This window comes from Piliocolobus tephrosceles, chromosome 6, assembly GCF_002776525.5.
Source record: "Piliocolobus tephrosceles isolate RC106 chromosome 6, ASM277652v3, whole genome shotgun sequence".
Classification (NCBI taxonomy): domain Eukaryota; kingdom Metazoa; phylum Chordata; class Mammalia; order Primates; family Cercopithecidae; genus Piliocolobus; species Piliocolobus tephrosceles.
In genome coordinates, this window is record NC_045439.1 from 18584942 (window position 1) to 18606172 (window position 21231).

Below are 21231 nucleotides of genomic sequence, written 5' to 3' on the forward strand. Positions count from 1 at the left end.
TATTATTTACTTACTGAGTAAATTTATTATTTACTTACTGAGTAAATAAATTGTAGCACATGTACACCACAAAATATTATACTGCCTTTGAAGAAGAGTAGCATTGCTCAGAGATGGTATCATGGGTCAACTAAGTACATAAACTTTTGAAGCAGAGTGCAGTTGATTCTACCACTTAGTAGCTGTGTGATCTTGGGAATTAATCTTTTATTTTTTATTTTATTTTTTTGAGACGGAGTCTCGCTCTGTCACCCAGGCTGGAGTGTAGTGGCCAGATCTCAGCTCACTGCAAGCTCCGCCTCCTGGGTTCATGCCATTCTCCTGCCTCAGCTTCCCGAGTAGCTGGAACTACAGGCGCCCGCCACCTCGCCCGGCTAGTTTTTTGTAATTTTTAGTAGAGACGGGGTTTCACCATGTTAGCCAGGATGGTCTCGATCTCCTGACCTTGTGATCTGCCCATCTCGGCCTCCCAAAGTGCTGGGATTACAGGCTTGAGCCACCGCACCCAGCCAGGAATTAATCTTTTAATGCATCACTTTTGCTACTTGTAAACCAGAGACAGTAAAATAGGCATAATCGTAACAGATAGTAACTTACTTGGCTGGAGTATTATGAGAATTAAATGAAGTTATACAATATTTTCTTTTTAATTTTCAATGAATATTAATTTTTGTTATGTTTATTGCTAAAGATTAATGACCATAGCAATTTTGAGTAATGTGGTTTCAGAAGATCAAATACAGTATGATCCCATTTGATATAGAAAGCAGTGTATGTATGAGCACGCACACATAAATAAGTGTGTTCAAAATCCTAACAGAGGTCCTCTTTGAATGGAATTTCAGGTGATTTTACATTATTTGCACTGTTCTGTATTTGTGTATGTATAAGTACATGTGTTTATGATGTGTCATGTAGCATTTCATAAAAGCTATTTTAAAAGTTATTTAAAAGACAAAAGGCCAGGGTTGGAATTCTCTCCTTTTATTATCTGGACTAAAGTAAGACACAGCCTCCACTGGCAGACAGGGCTCCCAGGTCCCTGAAGAGAAGCGGAGAGTGTCAGCCAAGCCTGGAAACTCACTCCACTGCAGCAGGGAGCCTGGGCTCTCCTAGCAGGAGTCAGGCACCAGCTCAGATCACCATGGCAACCATATGGAAAGTTAAGAAGTTTTGAAGAAAGAAAATGCCTCTCTTTATCATTAATCACATAAAAATAAGAAGCTTTTAATTTTAATTTTATATTTTTTGACAGCAACCCTCTTAACTCCATCCCCAGAGTCCCAGAGCAAGAATTCCAATCCTTTGACCGTAGGTCCAAACAACAAATGGATGATTTGGCATATGAGATCCTTTTATAAACAGTCCTCTTTGGCAGGCTTTTCTTGTTCTGATGACCTGTGGGCTCTACGGAGATTATTGTTTAATAAGCACGTTGGAAATGAGCAATCCAAATGAGTGGTCCCTTCTTCAAAACAGAATTAGGAAACCTTTGAGTAATTTGAAAGTTGACTTGGAGCCTGAATGAGGGGGAACCCCTGCTTCTGCATCTCTCATGGGTGATGATTTAGCTCCTGTCCGACTGCTCTCCTGATAGGTGTCTGTCCTCATCCAGAAGACGAAGGAAGCATCCTTCAGACAGAAGCTAAAGAGAGATAACAAATGCTTTCTAATGATTATAACTATATAGAAAGCAGGCTATATAGTTACAATCATTAGGAAGCATTTGTTTTGAGCCCAAAATATGCTTTTCTAAAACTTTCATCAACTAATTCTGATTCCAGATCGGAATCAACTCTGAGAAGGTCTAATTCTTTTTTTTTTTTTTGGATCAAAAAAAGTTTATTCTGAATTCTTTAATTTAAAAAAATCATACCTATGAGGTGTGCTACAGGAATTCAGATACAATAAGTTGCATATAAAACCCGACCTCATTGCTCATTGTGGTAAAGCAAGGATGATGAGAAACGCACCTCAGAAGCAAAAACACGCACTTCACGGGTGCTCCGGGACCCAAGCCCCGAGACATGTCCACGTGACCTTCTGGAAAGACACACCGCCCACCTGACTGCACGACAGGACTGGTCCAGCCTCCCGGCTCCTCAGGAAGGAGGTGAGTAGAGAAGGTCTAATTCTTATCCCACTCCAAAGTCCTTTGAATAGATAAAGGCCACTTCTCAGGACTGTTTGGGAAGAAGTATGTATTCTCTCTGACAGGGGATTTTAGGGGTTCTTTGGTACTAGTGGTGTAAAAATAAATCGGACACTTCCGTTTATAGTCTTGTTTGAAGAACTAATGTAGTCTCTCCTCACCTCTCCCCTAACATTGTCCTTTTGATCTAATTTGTCTTCGAAAGTCAGGACAAATGTCATGCCTATGTGTTTCCGGTTCTCTGAAGAGAGCTGCTTGCTCTGTTGCTGCTCATTCCCCCTGCGGTGTGAGGATTTGTTTCCAGATCCATTTCCTTCCTTAAGCCAACAGTCACTCAAGGGGGGATGGGCACAGCATCCACCTCAGATTCTTCAGTGCCTGGCCTGCTCTGGGATGTCAAATGTACGGTGCTACTGGTACAAAGGGCAGGGAGACAAGGCCCTCATATCTGGCATCATTGTCTGCCAGTGCAGCCCAAGATGACATTCATTTCCTGATCTGCTAGTGTCTTAGTCCATTTTGGCTGCTATAACAAAATGCCATACATAGTTTGCTTAAACAAGAGACGTTTACTTCTTATGGCACTGGAGACTGGAAAGTCCTCTATTGAGGCACGGGTAGCTCCTGTGTCTGATGTGGGCTCTCTTGCTGGCTTGTAGACAGCTGCCTTCTCACTGCATCCTCACCAGCTGAACAGAGAGCAAGCTCTCTGGCGTCTCTTCTTATAAGGGCACTAGTCCCACCATGAGGTCCTACCCACATGGCCTCAGCTAGTCCTAATCGCCTCTTAAAGGCCCTGCTTCCAAATACCATGGGGGTTAGGGCTTCAGCAGAAGAGTTGGGGGAGAGGGCCGGGTGCGGTGGCTCACGCCTGTAATCCCAGCACTTTGGGAGCCTGAGGCAGGCGGATCATGAGGTTAAGAGATCGAGTCTATCCTGGCCAACATGGTGAAACCTCGTTTCTACCAAAAATACAGAAATTAGCCAGGCATGGTGGCGGGTACCTGTAGTCCCAGCTACTTGGGAGGCTGAGGCAGGAGAATCGCTTGAACCCAAGAGGCAGAAGTTGCAGTGAGCCAAGATCGTGCCACTGCACTCCAGCCTGGCAACAGAGGAAGACTACATCTGAAAAAAAAAAAAAAAAAAAAGAATTGGAGGAGGGGGTACTTTCATTTTGTAACAGTGAGAATGTGGTTCAGCTGCTGACAGACCTGAGTTATCCTCTTTTATTACCCAGTGAAATGTCATGGACCTTTGAGAGCTCCAACCAGAGACACACAGGGGCCTCCTGTTGGCTTTACCCAGATTTTCAGTGCAATGTTTTTGAATTTTAATACTCCCATCCGATTTGGTCTTAAGCTGTTAGGAACAGTGTAACAAAGCCAGGTACGGTGGTTTACGCCTGTAATCCCAACAGTTTGGGAGGCCAAGGAGGGCAGATCACCTGAGGTCAGGAGTTTGAGCATGGTGAAACCCCGTCTCTACTAAAAATACAAAAATTAGCCAGGCATGGTGGCATGCATCTGTAATCCCAGCTACTTGGGAGGCTGAGGCAGGAGAATTGTTTGAACCCGGGAAGCAGAGGTTTCAGTAAGCAGAGATCATGCCATTGCACTCCAGCCTGGAAAACTCCTTCTAAACAACAAAAAAAGAATAGTGTAACAGGCGGGGGTAATGTGTGAAGTGGGGGTGCTATTTGCCCCTAAAATTGCCTGCAAAGCCCCACAGCTGAGACCCAAAGGTACTAAGCACCCCATGTCCTGAGTTCAAAGAAGTGTCAGCAGTTGGACCTGTCCCATTTAGGCATGTTTTTATGAGAGACACCAGTTAGAGAACTGGCCCTATCCCTGTTGCCCCAGTTCTCTCCAGGTGAAAGATGGCTGATCAACCTCATGAAGAGAAAAGTAGCCTCTAATGGGGAAGGTATTGTTGATTGTTGAATAGAGTGACTATTCCTTTTCTCTCTTCCTCAAAATAAGGGTGGGAGGCTCCAAATCCACAGAGGGTGCCTGAACTATTCTCAGCTACCCTCTCTTGGGAACTAGTGGTCACCTGTTGTCTCCTCACCCAACCATCGAAGCTTCTGGAGTGTAGAGGCAGGGACTGGAGAGAGAAGATGGAGCCCAGACACGGCCCTGGAGAAGCTGCTCACATTGCATGCAGGCATGGTTGAGACCTGTGAGCATCCTGTGGTTCTAGTGAATGCCCAGGAGGCAGAGCTCTCTGTCTTATAGGTCTCCCCCAAAAAAGAGTTGCCTCCTGGGAGAGGAGTCCCTGAGGTCTCTGGGGGTGCTGAGGAGGTAGGGAAAGCACAAACCCAGCAGGGTTTATGTCAGGGGTACTGTGCAGCAAGGAGGCTCTGCAGACCCTTCTCCCTCTGAGAATCCACAAATGTGTTCCCGAGGGCCCCTTACACATAAAGTGGACTGGTGTCCAGGCAGGGGTAAACAAACAAATAGAGGCAACCAACAAAATGGAACTGGCAGACTGACCAGAGGCAGCTTGGGAGTTGGCATCCAGGCCAACTCTCTCTATCCTTCTGCCCCAGCACCACAGCAGTGGGAACCAGAAAGAGAAAGAGAGAGAGAGAGTGAGCCAAGTCCCTCTGTCCCAAGTCTAGTCTGCCTGTGGGGAGGGATTTGAACCAAACATGAGTTTGCAAAGCTATAATGAAGACAAGTCTTTAAGAACTGGAATTACACTGTTTTAATAATTGAAAGTAACCAAGAAGTGATGCAACTGGGTTGAGATATTACTAAAATCCCCTTTCTTCCAGTAGGGAGGTGTTTGCAGAGCAGACTCTTTGCTGCAGGAAAGTTCTGGGGAAAGTAAGACCATTTTATTTTTATACCAATAAGTGAAACCACCAGAGAATCAGCTTCTTTGAGTATTGTATTACACCATTCTTATGCTGCTATAAAGAAAGAACTGAGGTTGGGTGATTTATATATACAGAAAAAAAGGTTTAGTTGACTCACAGTTCTGCAGGACATATAGAAAGTATTGTGCTGGCATTTGTTCCTGGTGAGACCTCAGGAAGCTCCTAATCATAGTCAAAGGTGATGGGGGAGCCAGCATGTCACATGGCGAGAGGTGGAGCAAGAGGGGGTGGGGAGAGGTGCCAGGGTCTTTTAAATAACATGTTTCACATGAACTCAGAGCAAGAACTCACTCATTACCATCAGGGTGGCACCAAGCCATGACCCTAACACCCCCCCACTAGGCCCACCTCCAACACTCAGGATCACAGTTCAACATGAGATTTGGAGGTGGCAAACATCCAAACCATATCAGGTATGTCTATAAACAATCCAGGAGTCCACAGAACTGTGACCTCATGGAAGGCTGCTGGGAGGCTGGTCACCTCCCCATTTTTAGAAAGTTACCTGGGAGTCATCAGTCTGGTGAATGAGGCTGAGAATTGACAGCTCCCTCCTTACTGCAGGTATGAGGCATCGCGATGGTGTGGAAGAGGCAGGATCTGACTAAGGGAAGGAGATTCATCAAGAGTGTACGATGGAGTTACCCAGCCAAGCAGCTAGGATGAGACATGTCCCTGAAACAATAACCATTTGGAAGAACTTAGGATTATAGGAAAGTTGGAAAGCCTGTTCATTCATCCATCCATCCACCCACGTGCCTCCCACCCTGTGTTTCTCTTTTGCAACATTTATCACACACGCATAAATATTTGTGTAACTCTGGTTTACTGTCTGCCTCCTGCACTAGACGATATGCTCCCAAGAACACAGCCATGTCTCTTGGGCTCCACACTAGATCTCCATCCCCAGCCCAATAATGAGTGTGTGGCAGGCACTCAATCAATATTTATTAATTGAATGGATAAATGAACACTTAATCGTGGTCATTAAAATAATGTTCTTTAAATTGCCAGCTTTATTGTAAGCTAAATGTCATAGTCTCAGTAGGATATGATCCAAAATAAGATCACGTTTCTAAGTATCCATATTGTAAGCTCTATACTGTCTTGACTATAGAATTCTAGTCACCAGAGTAATTCTAAGAGTTGTCTGAAGGGCTGTCTCTCAACTGTGCTCAAGACTGGTTCTCTCCATTGTTCTCCAGTCTGCCTGTAACATGCCCACACTGCTGCCTCACTTCCTGGTGGGCCTTAGGGGGTGCCTCTCCAGGAGCAAAGCTGCCCTGTGCTCATGTCCCTCTCTAGTACCCCCATTCTGGCTTTGGGGTGAGCATGAGCTTCTTTCTCCCCTTTGCCCTTTCATCTCTAGCTTGGACCAAGTTTGTCCTCTAATTCCTGGTAGCACTTTACAGACCCCAAAACCACAGAGAACAACTTAAAGCCTCCATTAGTCACTATATACAAACTCCCAAGCTTAGGACTATCTCATATAGTCTCTCTTAGGTCCACTTCCCTGCCTACCTCTAGACTAGACACCACAAGTGAAGGACAGCTCCTCCTCCAGCACTGAGAAGACCCCAGGCACCTTCCTTCCTTAGGCTCAGAACACACTTCCCTTAGCACTCAGAGAGAAGCAAGAGTTTGTGGGCGCTTTTGCTGTTCTTATTTTTTTCCTTTCCTTAACCTAGAGCCCATAGCTCTGCTGAAAGAAACCCCCGATGTGCGTTATTTACTGAAACAGTCTGGAACATCAGCATTCCAGTTCCTCCACACAGCTCTTCCCCAGGGGTAACATGTGGAAACTGCTTATGTGGGGTAGTTTTCCTAAACCAAAATATGGTCTTCCCTGCAAATAAATTCAGACCTCCTCCCTTAGAAGGCAGAAATCATTTGCAGGATCAAAAGTGTTTAATCCATTTTCAACGAAAACCATCCCATTACCTTATTATTATTACAATACTTGTCTTTTGCAGGACATTCACTTGGATGTCAAATTCTAATACTTTTGTTAGAAATCCAGTCACTGTTTTGTACTTTTATCTCACATTCATTTATTATTTGTTTAACAAATATTTATTGAACATTTTCGAAGTCCCTGTTTTCATGGAATTTACATTTGAGAACAGGGATCAACTGGCCAACTTTTTCTGTAAATACTGGACAGTAAATATTTTAGACTTTACTGGCCATACAATGTGTTGCAACGACTCAACTCTGCCATTATAGCCCTAATGCAGCCAGAGACAATCTGCAATGAGTGGTGCAAGAGAAAAATCTTGCAATGCATGCTTGTCAAAAATGGCAAGACAGATTTTATTCAAGCTACTGTAGTAAGTAAGAGGGACTTCAGGATAGAATTGCTCAGTTTCAAGCATAGCCCAATGAGGGGGTTAGGGGATGGAAAATTGCTAAGAGAAACTTGATTAGACATCAAGGGAAGAAGGATTCTTGCCAAACGAACCTAACAACAGAATTCTTAGGACTTAGATATCAAGGGTGAGGGGTGAGGAATTTGATCAGGTATCAACGATGGGAGGATTTTTGTTAAACTGACTTAGCAGGATTCTTACTAAAACTGGGCTCTGGAGGCTGAGGGCAGGGAGGCAGGCTAAGGTCAAGCCCTGGTTGAGAAGTGGGCTCAGAAGAAACTGAAGTTTGGCCAGGGAGACAGTCTTTGTGAAGGGGCATGCATGTCTTCCAAGAGAATTTTATTTATAACACAGGTGGTGAGCCTAGGGGCTGCAGTGTGCTGACTCCTGTTCTGGACTATACAACAGATATATAATATGGCAGGTATGACTAAGTGCTAAGAATTAAAAAAAAAAAAAAAAGAAAACGATAAATAGAAAGGGCCAGATCGTATAGGAATTTATGCTGCATAAGATAAGAAATCCTTGGAAGGTTTGAACAGGGAAGTGGCTTGATTTGACTCACAGAAGATGTGGCTACTGTGTGGAGCACACTGCAGAAGGTATGGACACTTGGAGGCCAGCTGGGAGGTGACTGCAATGATCCAGTTGCCAAGACATGGTGGTTGGTACTGAAATGGTAGTGATGAATGAGGTGGTCAAAAGTGGTTGGATTCTAGATACAATTTAGATGGTAGAACCAGCGGGCTTTGCTGATTGTCCAGATATACGGTATATGAGAAAGAGCTAAGTTCAAGGATGACTCTAAGATTTTAGCCTGAGCAGTTGGAAAAATGGCTTTTCCATCTACTGAGATGAACAAGAGCAAGGAGGAGCATGCTTTGGGCAGAGACCAAGGGTTCTGTTTGGGACATGTGAAGTCTAAGATGCCTAGCAGACATCCAAATAATATGCTGAGTAGGCAGTTGGATATCCTAATTTGAGATTAAGGTGAGGGGTCTGTTTGGTGTTACAAATTTGAGTGCTATCAGCCTATGGATGGTTCTTGGAAGTATGGATGAGATTTGATGTACAAGAGAGCCCCAAGGATTGAGCCCTGGGATGTTCTGGTGTTTAGAGGTCAAGGAGAGGAGACAGATGGTAGGAGAGAGGCAAGGGAGAAGGAATCAAGAGGAAGAGCTTCTTGGGGCATCTAATGCTGCCCATGAGGTGACCAGGATGAGGGCTGAGAATGTGTACTTCTCAGACCTTGCACCAGGCTTTCTATGAGTGGATGCTAGAGCAGCAGGAGAGCTCTGAAGATTTCCTCCAGGAATGTGCATTTCATTTCCCTCTGCAGTTTCCAGCCACTGCTTTCAGAGATCTCCCAAGCCATCACTCTTTGCAAACACCTTGTTACTAGACAAGTTGAATTTCCTTCGTGACTTGGCAACTTGGCAGGGAATGATACCTCCCAAATTGCTCATAATCCTTGGCTAAGCTTCTCCCTTTGTACTGAAAAAGGAAGCTGGCAGAGTCACAGAATGATTTTCAGAATGAACAGGAACATTTACTGAGAAAAACGTGGGCACATCATAAACCTGCACACCCCTTTACCCTATTCCCTGGGCAGGAGGGATGAAATCTTGAAGTCTCTGCCAATATGGCATTTTTTCTCTCACAGGGTAAAAGCACAACTACGCCTGCGAGGCGTAGGAAGCATCCTGGCTTTCATCTGGAAGTAAAAGTTACAGGACTGGTCTTCCATGAGTGTGTGAGTGTGTGTATTTATGGGCAAATGTGGGGTGAGAGGAGAGTGGGCAGAGGTGAGAGAGAATGACCTGGCCAAGGAAAGCAAGGAAAGACCAAAGCAGAAGACATTGGTGACGGAGGCAGCAGGCTTTTTTTGTGCATCACCTTGAGTGTTTTTGACCCAGAATTGGCCCCATGTTTAAGGTTATGGATCCAGGAAATCCATCCCCTCCTTCCTCTCTTCTCTTTTTGCAACAGCAAAGATGACATTTAGCTCTTTGGGCTTGCATCTGCTGATGCCTTTGTTCTATTTTTTCCTGCCCTATTCAATTTGGGTATTGGTGTGAGAGATGAATGTTTGAAAGTGACACTCTAGCTGTTTCCTCCGTGCCACTTCTGCACTTATCTTGCAGTCCCCACCACTTGGCATGGCTTTCTCCAGTTCCCACCAAGGACAGTCTTCGGCAGACCCCTGTTTTGACATGGACTCATGCTCTTGGCACCTCCTGTCAACAGTCTTCTTGGATTATAGAACATCTGTCTGTCTTCTAGGCTTCAAATCTTGTGGTTGGTGGATGATCAGCTGTCCCTGAGTACAGCTGAGAGCCACAGAATTGATGGGGCCTCTAGATGGTTTGGGTTCCAAGCCAAACAATATACAGGTATGCCCTGTGTGTGTTCAACACAGCTCAGGCCAGCAAAGTATTTAGATTAGGGAGATGCTCATGAAGATGAATTGTTTTTAAATTATTTAATGATTATTTTTGTTACTGGGCTTTATCAAATCAGAGTATAGCATTTGTTTATTGTCCTGGCTACTAGATATCTAGTTGCAAAAAAGCAGGTAGGGAAGAAAGAGTTTTGTAGGTGGTAGAATAATGTATTATTTTCACATCTGCTACCAGAATTATTCTCAAGATGGAAACTATTTTAGGAAAGTATCTTGACAAGTCATTTGGGGACGTGACAGGGAGTACTGAGGGCTTGCAGGAGTTAAGACAACCAAAGGAATTTCAAAATTATTGTGCATTAGATATTGAGGCTTAGGAACAAGGAGAAAAGAGAGAGGAGCTAGTGCGGTGGCCAGAGGCCAGTGAAGTGCTCCTGTTAGTGGAAAGGAGGGCTAAGGAATGTGCCCGGAGATGATAAATGGTCAGTTTGAAAGGGCTGCATTTTAGTCATGTAACTTCCACCTCTTGCAGTTTCCTGAAATTCTCAGTCAAGTACATTGCTCACCCAAATGCACAGCTTCTGTAAGTGATGTGCATGTGTATGTGTGCACATATGTGTGCATGGATGTGTGTGAATTTAAGCATGTGTGTGTACATGTGGTGAATATGTATATGTGCGTATGAGAGAGGGAGACACACAGAAAGAGACAGACAGAAACAGACAGAAAATGTTTTGTGTAGATGGAGAGAACTGAGCTGCTCCTTAGGAGGGTCGCTGCAGTGCAGAACAGGGAATGGATGAGGAGATAATACAGAAATAGAGTGAATTTCACAGAAGCAGGATTCTAAATCAGAGGCAGCAGAAAGGCATGCATACACAGATATCTTGTGGTGGGGGGTTGAGATGAAATGGGAGTTAGAGCCAATCTTATCTAGATCATAAAGGGCATGGTGATACCGCTTACGCATTCTGTAAGCTCCATTAACTCTTGGTAAAACACACATGCCTGACGCTAATAGATTTATATCCAACCATAGCTGTCCTCCACTCTCAACAAAGCAAATAATCCAGATTGTTCCTTTGCCTTTATTCCTCTCCAGTTGCCATTTTATGACAACTTTTCATCTCTTCCTTTATCAGAGACACTTTAATCTCATTTTAACAGATAAAATGGTAAGAGGTAAGTGTGTGATTTTATGCAATGGCTTGGGATATCTAACCCTTTCAATAGGATTTTCATTTAGGGCATTGAAAGTGTAATTTAATAAAGCAACTTGGTTTACATAGAAGTACTAGGACACTAGTTGTAATCGACATATTCTGTTTTCAGGTAAGTTTCTGAAATGCCAAACAACAAAACACTAGTGCAGTGTTTTCCTGAGTCTTAAAAGGCTCTGTAGAAGTGAATTAATCTTATCACACCCCACATTCTCTTTGGAGGGGATAGACACTATCCTTTCCCTAGTCCACTATAGTATATGTCATCATTAGTATGTATCAGCTGCAGAGACTGAGCCATGAAATACAAATCAGGTAAGAAATATGTTAGGGAGGAATCATATAAATTGTATTTCCAGAGTAAAAATAAATGCAGTGCAAATTTAAAATTCACAGTGAAGCTATCACAGCTATTTAGAATGCACTAAAAGTACATTTTAATAAGTATCACATAGTTTACCTGTGGCCTATTAAATGCATTTTAGAGATAGGCAAAGTGAACAGTGTAATCTGGTTTTAAGCACTTTCCACTAATATAAATTACCCAGATGAGGTATTTGGGCATGCTTGCACTGCAAAATGAGGAAGAAAACTTGACCAAACTTTTGTGTTACTGATACTCCTTACGGGCTTGGCCGTGTTAGAAATGAGTCATGTAATGTAAGGGAAAATTCCTCCATGGGCTTTGAAGGCTGAACAGGCCCTCGGCTCTGTTTCTTGTTAGCTCTCTGATCTTGGGGCAGATTACTTCTCTGGGCTGCAGATTGCCTGTGTGTAAAAGTAGATAGGTTAATTAATCCTGTGAGTATTATTGTTTGGGTTAAATGAGATAATGCATACAAAGTGCTTAGCTCAAGTCTGGTATCTAGTACGTTCTCAAAAAATGATAGCTATTTTGTAAGCTTGTAGTCTTCTGGTCTCACCTGGCCATCCATGACCTGTGGGAGCAGGACTTTGCATGTACAGAGGAGCTGGAAGGGCCTAGGTTCAGGTTCAGGTTTCAAGTTACCAATGTTGGCTTAATCTCACGAAATCTCCACATGGTTGTAAAATGACCATCTTGTAAGACTATAGTGAAGAGTTAATGATATGATGTACATAAAAGTGGTAGCAAGGAGTCCTGCTTATACAGAGCACATTATAGCCTATATCCAGCTATTGATCTTTCCTGGTTTATGTGTTTGCCTGTCAAATCAAGGACTTGGAATAGATGATCTCTAAATTCCCTTTTCTCTTTAAAATATATATGGCACTTAAAAAGCCTTTAGCAAGGAGAATTTAATATTCCCTTTAGTTTCTATTTTTCCTCCTTTAGCAAAAAAAAAAAAAAAAGAATTATTGGAGCACATGCAGATAGATTAAGAAACCAAGTAACAGTGTTTGAAATTTACCAGTGGGAGCAAAAGGGTTAAAGGAAGCCAGAAGTGGGTCATATGAGGATGAGCAACATGGTGCAGGTGCCTTGCTCTCCTGCTCTTCCCTGGAAAGGTCATTTCATTATCCAATGCCTCTGCGTTTTATTTTCTCTAGACCAGTGGGCCTCAAGCTTTACTGCAAATTGCAATCACTTGGAGAGCTTTAAGACTACTTCACAGTCCCAGAAGCACCTCCTACCAATTAAATCTGGGTGGATCCCAAACATCAGTATTGTAAAAGCTCTCCAGGTGATTCCAGTGTGCACCCCAAAATTAAGATCCATGCCCTCCAGTAAATGAAGGGCTCAGAATTATGAATCCCATGTGTCAGCTCCCCACTGAGTAGACAGAGGCAATGCTTCTCCCTAAGACTTTTCAGATAGCACTGAGGACCTGATACCAACAGAGGAGGGTAAAATGAGGGAAATCTTGCAATTGTATTTTGTTTGCAATCCGGGCATAGTACTTGCTTTGTTCATAGGGTGATTAACTCACATATATCTTATATATATCTTAATGTGCTTTTGGGCAAGGAGGTGCTTTAAGGATTGCCTAGTGCCACTATTCATTGAGCAGAGGGAGAAACCGAGGTCAGAGAAAAGAAATGACTCATTCAGGTCTCACAGCTGAGAAAGAAGCCAGATTCTTTGCTTTGTCCTTCATTTCCTCTGTCGCACTTGCTGGTGAAGGACTAAAGTAAAATGTCCCTGTCCAAATAGGAGTGTGTTTGTCACATAGCGGTGTTCATAATTGTCTCAGGAAAACAACAAAAAGAAAAAAATAAAAGGAAGTGACCTGTCAGTGTGTTTGTTTGAGGCCTCGTCTCTCAAAGATAAACACCATGGATCTAAAAAAAGGAGGCAGGTTGTTGCTGGTCTGATGGCACTTCTTTCCAGGGGAACGTATTTTCTCTTGTCACACTCTTCTCATTTTTAGACAAAAGCAGAGAAACAGAAATTCTCTTCCAGCTCACTGAGTGTGACTGACACATTTGAAAATATCTTTCTACTAAGACGGGAGGGATAGTGTGAAAAATACTCTGATCTAAGCTAAGATAAATCTATAGAGGTATTCAAAAAATTAGTCTCTTACAGAAAAATAGATGTCAGACCTGAACCTTCAAACTTCGAATTCTTTCCTGACAATTTCCAGAAGTCAGAAGACCTTCAGGTCTAAGAGATGTCCACTAGATGGCAGCATGACTACGGTTAAAGTATCCAGCATTCTTGGGCACAGAAGAGAGGATTTATTATACTGAATGGAGATTGGAACTCAAAAGATTTTATGGATACAAATCTATTATTAAAGAATTCTAAACTATAGAATATATATCTCTATATAGGTATATATAAAACTAATATAGAATTCTGAATACTATTGTGTACAGTATCATACTGTCATTCTTACTATAATTCTTACTATCATTACTTAAATCGTATGTGATTTAAACAGGTTTGATGTACAGCTAAAAGTCCTTTGTTGCCTACCATAACCTTTTCTTGGCCTATCTCGGCTTTTGCCTGGCTAAACTAAAACTACATTCTTCAAAGGGCAGGGAATGTTTACTTATTAAATGGCTCTAGTCTAAATCATCAGCCACACGACTGTGTTCCTACTAATTATTCTTCTATCATGATTTTCACTCAGTTATAGGCAGTGGGCAGTTTCTTCTTCTATAATTTAATATTAATGACAACTCAATTTTTGATATTTCATGGGTGCAATACACTAAATAATTACGTTTTTACAGAGTGCAGGTCATCTGTGAGCTGTTGGGAAGGCAGAACAAGACTTTGACGGAGGTTGCACTCTAGTGGAATATATCATGACTCATATATGAAGTGCACACCTTAGTAAAAAGTAAATTCTTTCTTCACAAGTCCTTTTAAGTTGAGATATCTATCCTATTGATTATGGAAAATTCTTTTGAAAATAGCTGGGTGATCTACAAACAGCCAAAAAGTTTGGACTGGAAAGCAACAGTGTTGACTTTCCAAGTTTAAGGATCATTCAAAGAAGACTGAAGCCAGCCATGTTCACGGGGGAACCAGGTCCCCACTGCAGCTGTCTACTGTTGTCACCATCTGTCATGTTTAGGACACATCCACATAGCCAAGACAGAGTAAATTAGAAATTGTAGACAGTCAATCTGGTTAATTTATTAGTTAGATAACTGAATATACACACAGACTGGTCAACCAGCAGCACAAGTTACCCTCCTAGATTTGGCAAGGTAATTCTTTCCTTTTTAAAGTACTTGGTTAATAAAGCATGTTCAGATATATCACATGTGAATTTCACAATCTTATGTTCAAAAAAGAGGCAGTCTGCCCCAGCTTACATAGCAAGTCAGTAAAAAGAGAATCCAGAGGTAGGGTGGTAAAGCATATATCAAGTACACATCAGAAGTCCAGTAAATTGCCATTTTACTGTGGCTACTGTTTACTAGAAGCCTGATTTGGTACCCAGACAGTAGTCTTGTATCATGCTGTTTCCAGTTCAGTCATTTATGACTCGAGGTTTTCAGATGCTTCTATAAGCTCCCGCTTGGACTGTTTGTGCCTGATCTTCAAATTCTGCTCCCGGAGCTTTTGTACACTGAGTATCTGCTTGACTTGTGTTTTAGCGAGTTGAGGAAGGAGGGGGTGTGCCTTGTCAATCTGTGGTTGGCAAGATCATAAACGAAATCACCATTGTTAGTGCGCAGAGTGTAAATTAAGCAACAGGCGTGTCCAAGGATAAAATGTGAGAAGACTATACCTCATGCTATTTGCCTGGAAAAGGCCTTTCTTACTGCCATGAGTGGGTTTGGAGTGTCATGCTTGTTTATAACCTGGGCAACGGGTGCTCTCACTGGTGCAGTGACTGTGAAAGAACACCGAAATGTTAAAAGGAAAAGCTATTGTCCACAACCTTATAAAATGGGCTTTCTGTTTCCACCAACAACAGAAATAGACAAACAACAACAAAAAACCGTAAAGAGTAAACACAGCACAATGATGGAAAAGTGTGAGCCAACATGGAGGAAAGGTGCCAGGGTTTCTAGGGCCTGAATTTTCCACCAAGAAGCAAATATATTTAGAAAGAGGCAGCACCTTTTGACATTTGCTAAGCAACTTTGATGATTGCCTTTTCAATTGAGTTTCTGTAGTGAGCAAAAGAGGGGTGTGAAGAAAAAGCAATTTTCCCAATGGGAGTATAAAATCCTTCAGACTAATAAAATGCTTTTTCTGGTTTAGAGATAACAACCCACTTTTGGGTTTTATGCCTAATATTGATTCTTTGTGTATATTTTATAGAAGCCTTCACGAAATTCAGTTAATTGTATTTTATTAGACTGAGAGATTGTCTTTTTTAATATTCTCCAAACCTCCTCACTCATCGCTCCCCATCCCTTCTCCATTCTCCCTATCAATATTTTAACATTGATAGATGGTTTGTGGTCGTTTTTTTAAAAAAACAAAACTTGCTCTGCCTTTTCAATCTCCTCCTAGTTCGAATGATTGCAAAAATGCTGAAAAAGCCAAGTTCCTTTAAGGAATAAGACACTGAAATATGGTCATTAAATCCTGATGGGTTTTTTATTCTGCATCCCATAATTTTAAGGAGAACCACTTTCCGAGATGGTTGGGTAAATGCAACAAATATAATGAGGCGGAAGTGAGGTCCCAAGGCAGCTTTGCAATCTACAGGGCACTCAGTTTATTTAGTGGCAAACACTGTAAGCTATTAGGGTCTGTCTCACTAAGCAAAGATAACCCAGGAACAAAACAGAGTAGACTTGGGGGAGTCAGCAGTTTGGTGGCTGCTGGTGGGGGCTGCTGTGTCTTCTATCTTTAAATGTCCTTGGTGTTTTATTTAGGGAAGGCATTATCTTGACAGAACTGCTTTGCTGTTAGGCAGTAAGATGAGTTACTTCTTGGGATAAAAGTTCTCATAAAAGAATTTGGACAAGAAGACTTTGTGGTTTATAGAAACTGTAATCTTTACTGAGTGACTGGGGTGGGCATGGCAAGAGGAATTACATTTATAATTGCTTAAAGGACAAAAAGATTCAGTTTGATTTCAACCCAGAACATGAAAGAATCATGATCATGAAAGGGAGAGACAAGATATTATAGTGAAGAGTGCTGTCCTGGGATTTAGAAGACTTGGGTTTTAGTCCTGGTTGTGCTTAGTAGTCATATGTCCTTGGGCAAATCACTTAACTTCTCTGAACTCCAGTTTTTCTATCTATAAAATAGGGTCTTCTGCAGGCATACAATGGACTAGGCTAAGCATTTCACACGTGCTACCAATGTTTTTTTTTTTTTTTTTTTTTTTTGAGACAGAGTCTCACTCTGTCACCCAGGCTGGAGTGCATTGGCTCGATCTTGGCTCACTGCAATCTCTGCCTCCTCGGTTCAAGTGATTCTCCTGCCTCAGCCTCCCAAGTAGCTGGGATTACAGGTGTGCTTCACCACGCCTGGTGAATTTTTGTACGGGGTTTCACCATGTTTGTCAGGCTGGTCTCGAACTTCTGACCTCGTGATCTGCCCACCTCGGCCTCCTGAAGTGCTGGGATTACAGGCATGAACCACTGCACCTAGCCAACGCTATCTAACTCTCTCAATTATTAGGTAGATTAAATTATGAGGTAGGTACTATTATTATTATTACTCTTATTACACAGATGAAGAAACTGAAGAATGTAGAAGGTTGGTAACTTTCCTGAGTCACTGATGGGGGCAGAATTTGGACCTAGACAGTCTTAAGACTGGTGTGTGAAACCTCTATATACATACCACAGGACTACCATACCATAGGACCAATCTGGAGAGATGATCCTTGGCTTGTTTACGTGATTGTGGTATGAATAAGATAAGTTAATATTTGTGAAAAGTGTTCTATAAAATAAAAACTCACATGGATGTAAGAGAATGTAATTTTTAATTTATTACTAAAAGCCTCCTGCTATGGTTTGAATGATGGCATCTCTTTGTAAACTCATATTGAAAATTAATACCCATTGTGGTGGTATTAAGCTTTTGGGATGTGATTAAATCAAATCCCTCATGAATGATTTGGTGCCTTATAAAAGGGCTAGAAGGAAGTAGCACAGGCCCTTTTTGCCCTTCCATCTGTTTGCCATGTGAGGACACAGTGTTCAAGGTGCCATCTTGGAGGCAGAGACCAGGCCCTCAACAGACACTAAATTTGCAACTTCTTGATCTTGGACTTCCCAGCCTCGAGGACTGTGAGAAATACATTTCTATTACTTATAAATTACTCAGTCTCAGGTATTTTGTTACGGTAGCAAAAACGAACTAAGACATCTTGATGTTAGATGTGGAGAGTGTCCATCCAAGATTGTAGACTCAAGCAGCTATAAGGCTACTTCACCGAGTGGGTATATTAGTTTGCTGGGGCTTTTGCAACAAACCACCACAAACTGGGTAACTTAAAACAACTGAATTTTATTGTGTCTGTTCTGGAGGCCAGAAATTTGAAATCAAGTTGGCGGGGCTGTGCTCCCTCTGAAGGCTGAGGATATAATCAGACATCTTTCCTAACTTTCTGGGAGCCTCAGGCATTCCCTGGCTGTAGATGGCCACCTTCTCCCTGTGTCTCATCACAATGTCTTCTCATTGTGCCAGTCTGTGTCCAAATTTCTCCCTTTAATAATGGCACCAATCATGTTGGATTAGGATGTACCTCATCTTATCTTGATAATCTGTGAAGACTCTATTTCCAAATAAGATCACATTTACAGATATTGGGGATTAAGGGGTCAATACTTAATGGTGGCACAATTCACCTCAAAACTCTGGTAAACACGGGATGCAATTTGGAGTCAGACACACCAGTGTTCAAATCCAACCTCCACCATTTACTAATGCAAAGTGACTGTTAGTTTCCTATTGTGACTGTAACAAATTATACACATATACGACTTAAAACATCAAGAAATTTAGTGTCTTACAGTTCTAGGTGTTCTACTGGGCTAAAATCAAGGTGTCAGAAGAGATGTATTCCTTATGGAGGTTCTAACGGAGAATCTTATTTCCTTGCCTTTTCCAGCTTTTCGAGGCCGCCTGCATTTCTTGGCTCATGGTCCCTTTCTCTATCTTCAGAGCCAGCAGTGTAATGCCTTCAAGTCTCTCTCTGAATTTGACTCTGACCTTCTTCCATCTTTTGTCTCTCGTCCTCCCTCTTCTATCTTTTAAGGATCCTTATGATTAACATTGGGCCCACCTGTATAATACAGTATAATATTCCCATGTCAAGAGGCTAAATATAATCACATCTGCAAAGTCTTTTTGCCATGTAAGAAACATATTTATAGGTTCCAGGGATTAGGACTTGGACATCTTTGGGGGGAATTATTCTTCCTACCACAGTGACTGTTCTAAGCCCCCTCTGTAAATCAGAAAACTCAGTGTTGTTATTTCAAAGTGTTGTTGAGAGGCTGGGTGCAGTGGCTTGTGCCTGTAATCCCAGCATTTTGGGAGGCCTAGGAAGGCAGATCACTTGAGGTCAGGAGTTCGAGACTAGCCTGGCCAACATGGTCAAACCCTGTCTCTCCTGAAGATACAAAAATTAGCCAGGCATGGTGACATATGCCTATAGTCCCAGCTATTGGGAATGCTGAGACAGGCGAATTGCTTGAACCTGGGAGGTGAAGGCTGCAGTGAGCCCAGATAGCGCCACTGCACTCCAATCTGGGCAACAGAGTCAGACTCTGTCTCAAAAAAAAAAAAAAAAAAAGTTGTTAAAATAAGTTATTATAGGCCGGGCGTGGTGGCTCATGCCTGTAATCCCAGCACTTTGGGAAGCCAAGGTGGGTGGATCACCTGAGGTCAGGAGTTTGAGACCAGCCTGACCAACAAGGTGAAACCTGTCTCTACTAAAAATACAAAAATTAGCTGGGCATGGTGGCAGGCAACTGTAGTCCCACCTACTCAGGAGGTTGAGACAAGTGAATTGCTTGAACCTGGGAGGCGGAGGTTGCAGTGACCTGAGATCGTGCCACTGCACTCCAGCCTGGGCAACAGAGTGACACTCCATCTCAAAACAATAAATAAATAAAATAAAATAAGTCATTCTTGTGGAGTACTCAACCCAGTATCTGGCACAGAGTAACATTTCATTACATGTTACCTGTTAATAATATGACTGGTTTCATCCATGTTATGTTCTTATGGAAAAGTTTCTTTTTAAATCCTTGTAAGTGGTGGGGAAATATATGCAAAAATTCCTGATGTTTGTATGACTCTAAAGCAAAGCATGGATGTTCTGTTTTCTGAGCAATTGATAAAGCTACTTGTACCTAATGAGGGTGGTGGCGGGTAGCGGGAGGGCTTGAACATCACTGCGTTGTCTACAATTCTGTCCGTTGCTTCCCTATTCAATCAAGCGGCAATTACTAGGGATCACGCTTGGGAAAACAGCCAGTTTAATTTGGTGATCTTAATACAGTTAAATATTCCATTTTTAGGTACCTTAATGTTTAAAACATTTTAATGACCACTATAACACTTACTCTGTCACCTCCCAATCCCCAGCCTCAATTTAAATCTTTTTAGCGTGTTTAATGTATCTTATATAAGCAGCCTAAAGCCATTACCAATAGAATGGAATAATAAAAATCATTGTTTTTTTATAACTACAATAACAATATAAATAATTGAAGAATACTTTATAGTTTTACAAAAGGCTTTTTCATAGCCTATCAAATAAATGACTGATTTGGTGGTTGCACAAGCATTCTGGTGGGTGGACAGAGATTCTGACGCTGGCCCTAGACTCAGACTGAACTACTTTCTAATCCTACTATTGCCCCTTGTGAAGTCTGTGACCGAAGCCTAGTCAAGACCTTCCCTGAGCCTCAGTTTCCTCCTGTGTTAAATGCAAACATCAGAGTTTCCTCACAGGATTGCAGTGAGGATTCAATAAGAAAATGCCCATAAACCACTCAGTACAGTGCCCGATGCGTCTGAATGACAAACACTCGCTGCCACTATTACCATGGCTACTATTATGGTAAAAAGATATTAACACGAAGGTCTTCCAGTCCCCTAAAATATGTTTAGGGGACTTTGTGTGAGGGGGATGTCTTTCTGTTGTTCTATCTTTCCTAGGAAAGGGCATTAGTCATTTATTATTTTATAATTTCACAGTTTCAGCTGTGCACTCAAGTTAACAGAGCCTACAGTCCAAAGTGAGGTGCACAACCACAAATGAGACTTGCAAAAAGAGCTGAGCCAAAACTCGATATTGCCCCACACGCGAGCACTGACCTCCAGCCTCTAGTGGGTTAGAAAGATGGACAAAAGGGTGGGAGTTGTATGGCAAATATCTCCCATAAGTTGAAGAGTGGGTTCTTTCACCGCAGGTCCATGTTGAGGGGTGTGAGGAAACTACCCAGAGAACCTAGCATGTGTGTCTGGCTGTGTGGTGGGCTCCACAGACCAGCATTTGACTCAGCTCCAGAAATCCAGAGTGAAAGAGGCTGTGTGGTTGCTAAGAGAATGGAGTGAAGAAGAAATGTTGCTGCCTTGGGATGGGCTACACTCCCAGCGTTTCTCCAGGCTAAGCAAGTGGGTCCCATGGAGAAGATGGAGGCCATGTCTGAGCCAGTACTGGACATCTTAGATCCTGAGCAAGATGGCAGCCTCCTCGGAGGGGGCGGGGTTCCAGGTTTACAGAGGTGAGGAAGGATCCCAAAGTATCAGGCAGAAGAGAAACATATGCCCAAGTCAGTGAAACTACAGGAAAAAAAAAAAAAAAAAAAAAAAAAAAAAAAAAAAAAAA

The 21231-nt window shown here is 42.3% G+C and overlaps 1 long non-coding RNA gene across 1 annotated transcript in view; it reads left to right on the forward strand.

The window, feature by feature from the left end:
* The first annotated feature begins 1822 nt into the window (after nt 1-1822).
* The window catches only part of LOC111538191, a 25233-nt gene continuing 5824 nt past the window's right edge, over nt 1823-21231 (forward strand). The window contains exon 1 of the long non-coding RNA XR_003309674.1: nt 1823-2113. This is a non-coding gene — a long non-coding RNA (uncharacterized LOC111538191). The remainder of the gene's footprint in view (nt 2114-21231) is intronic.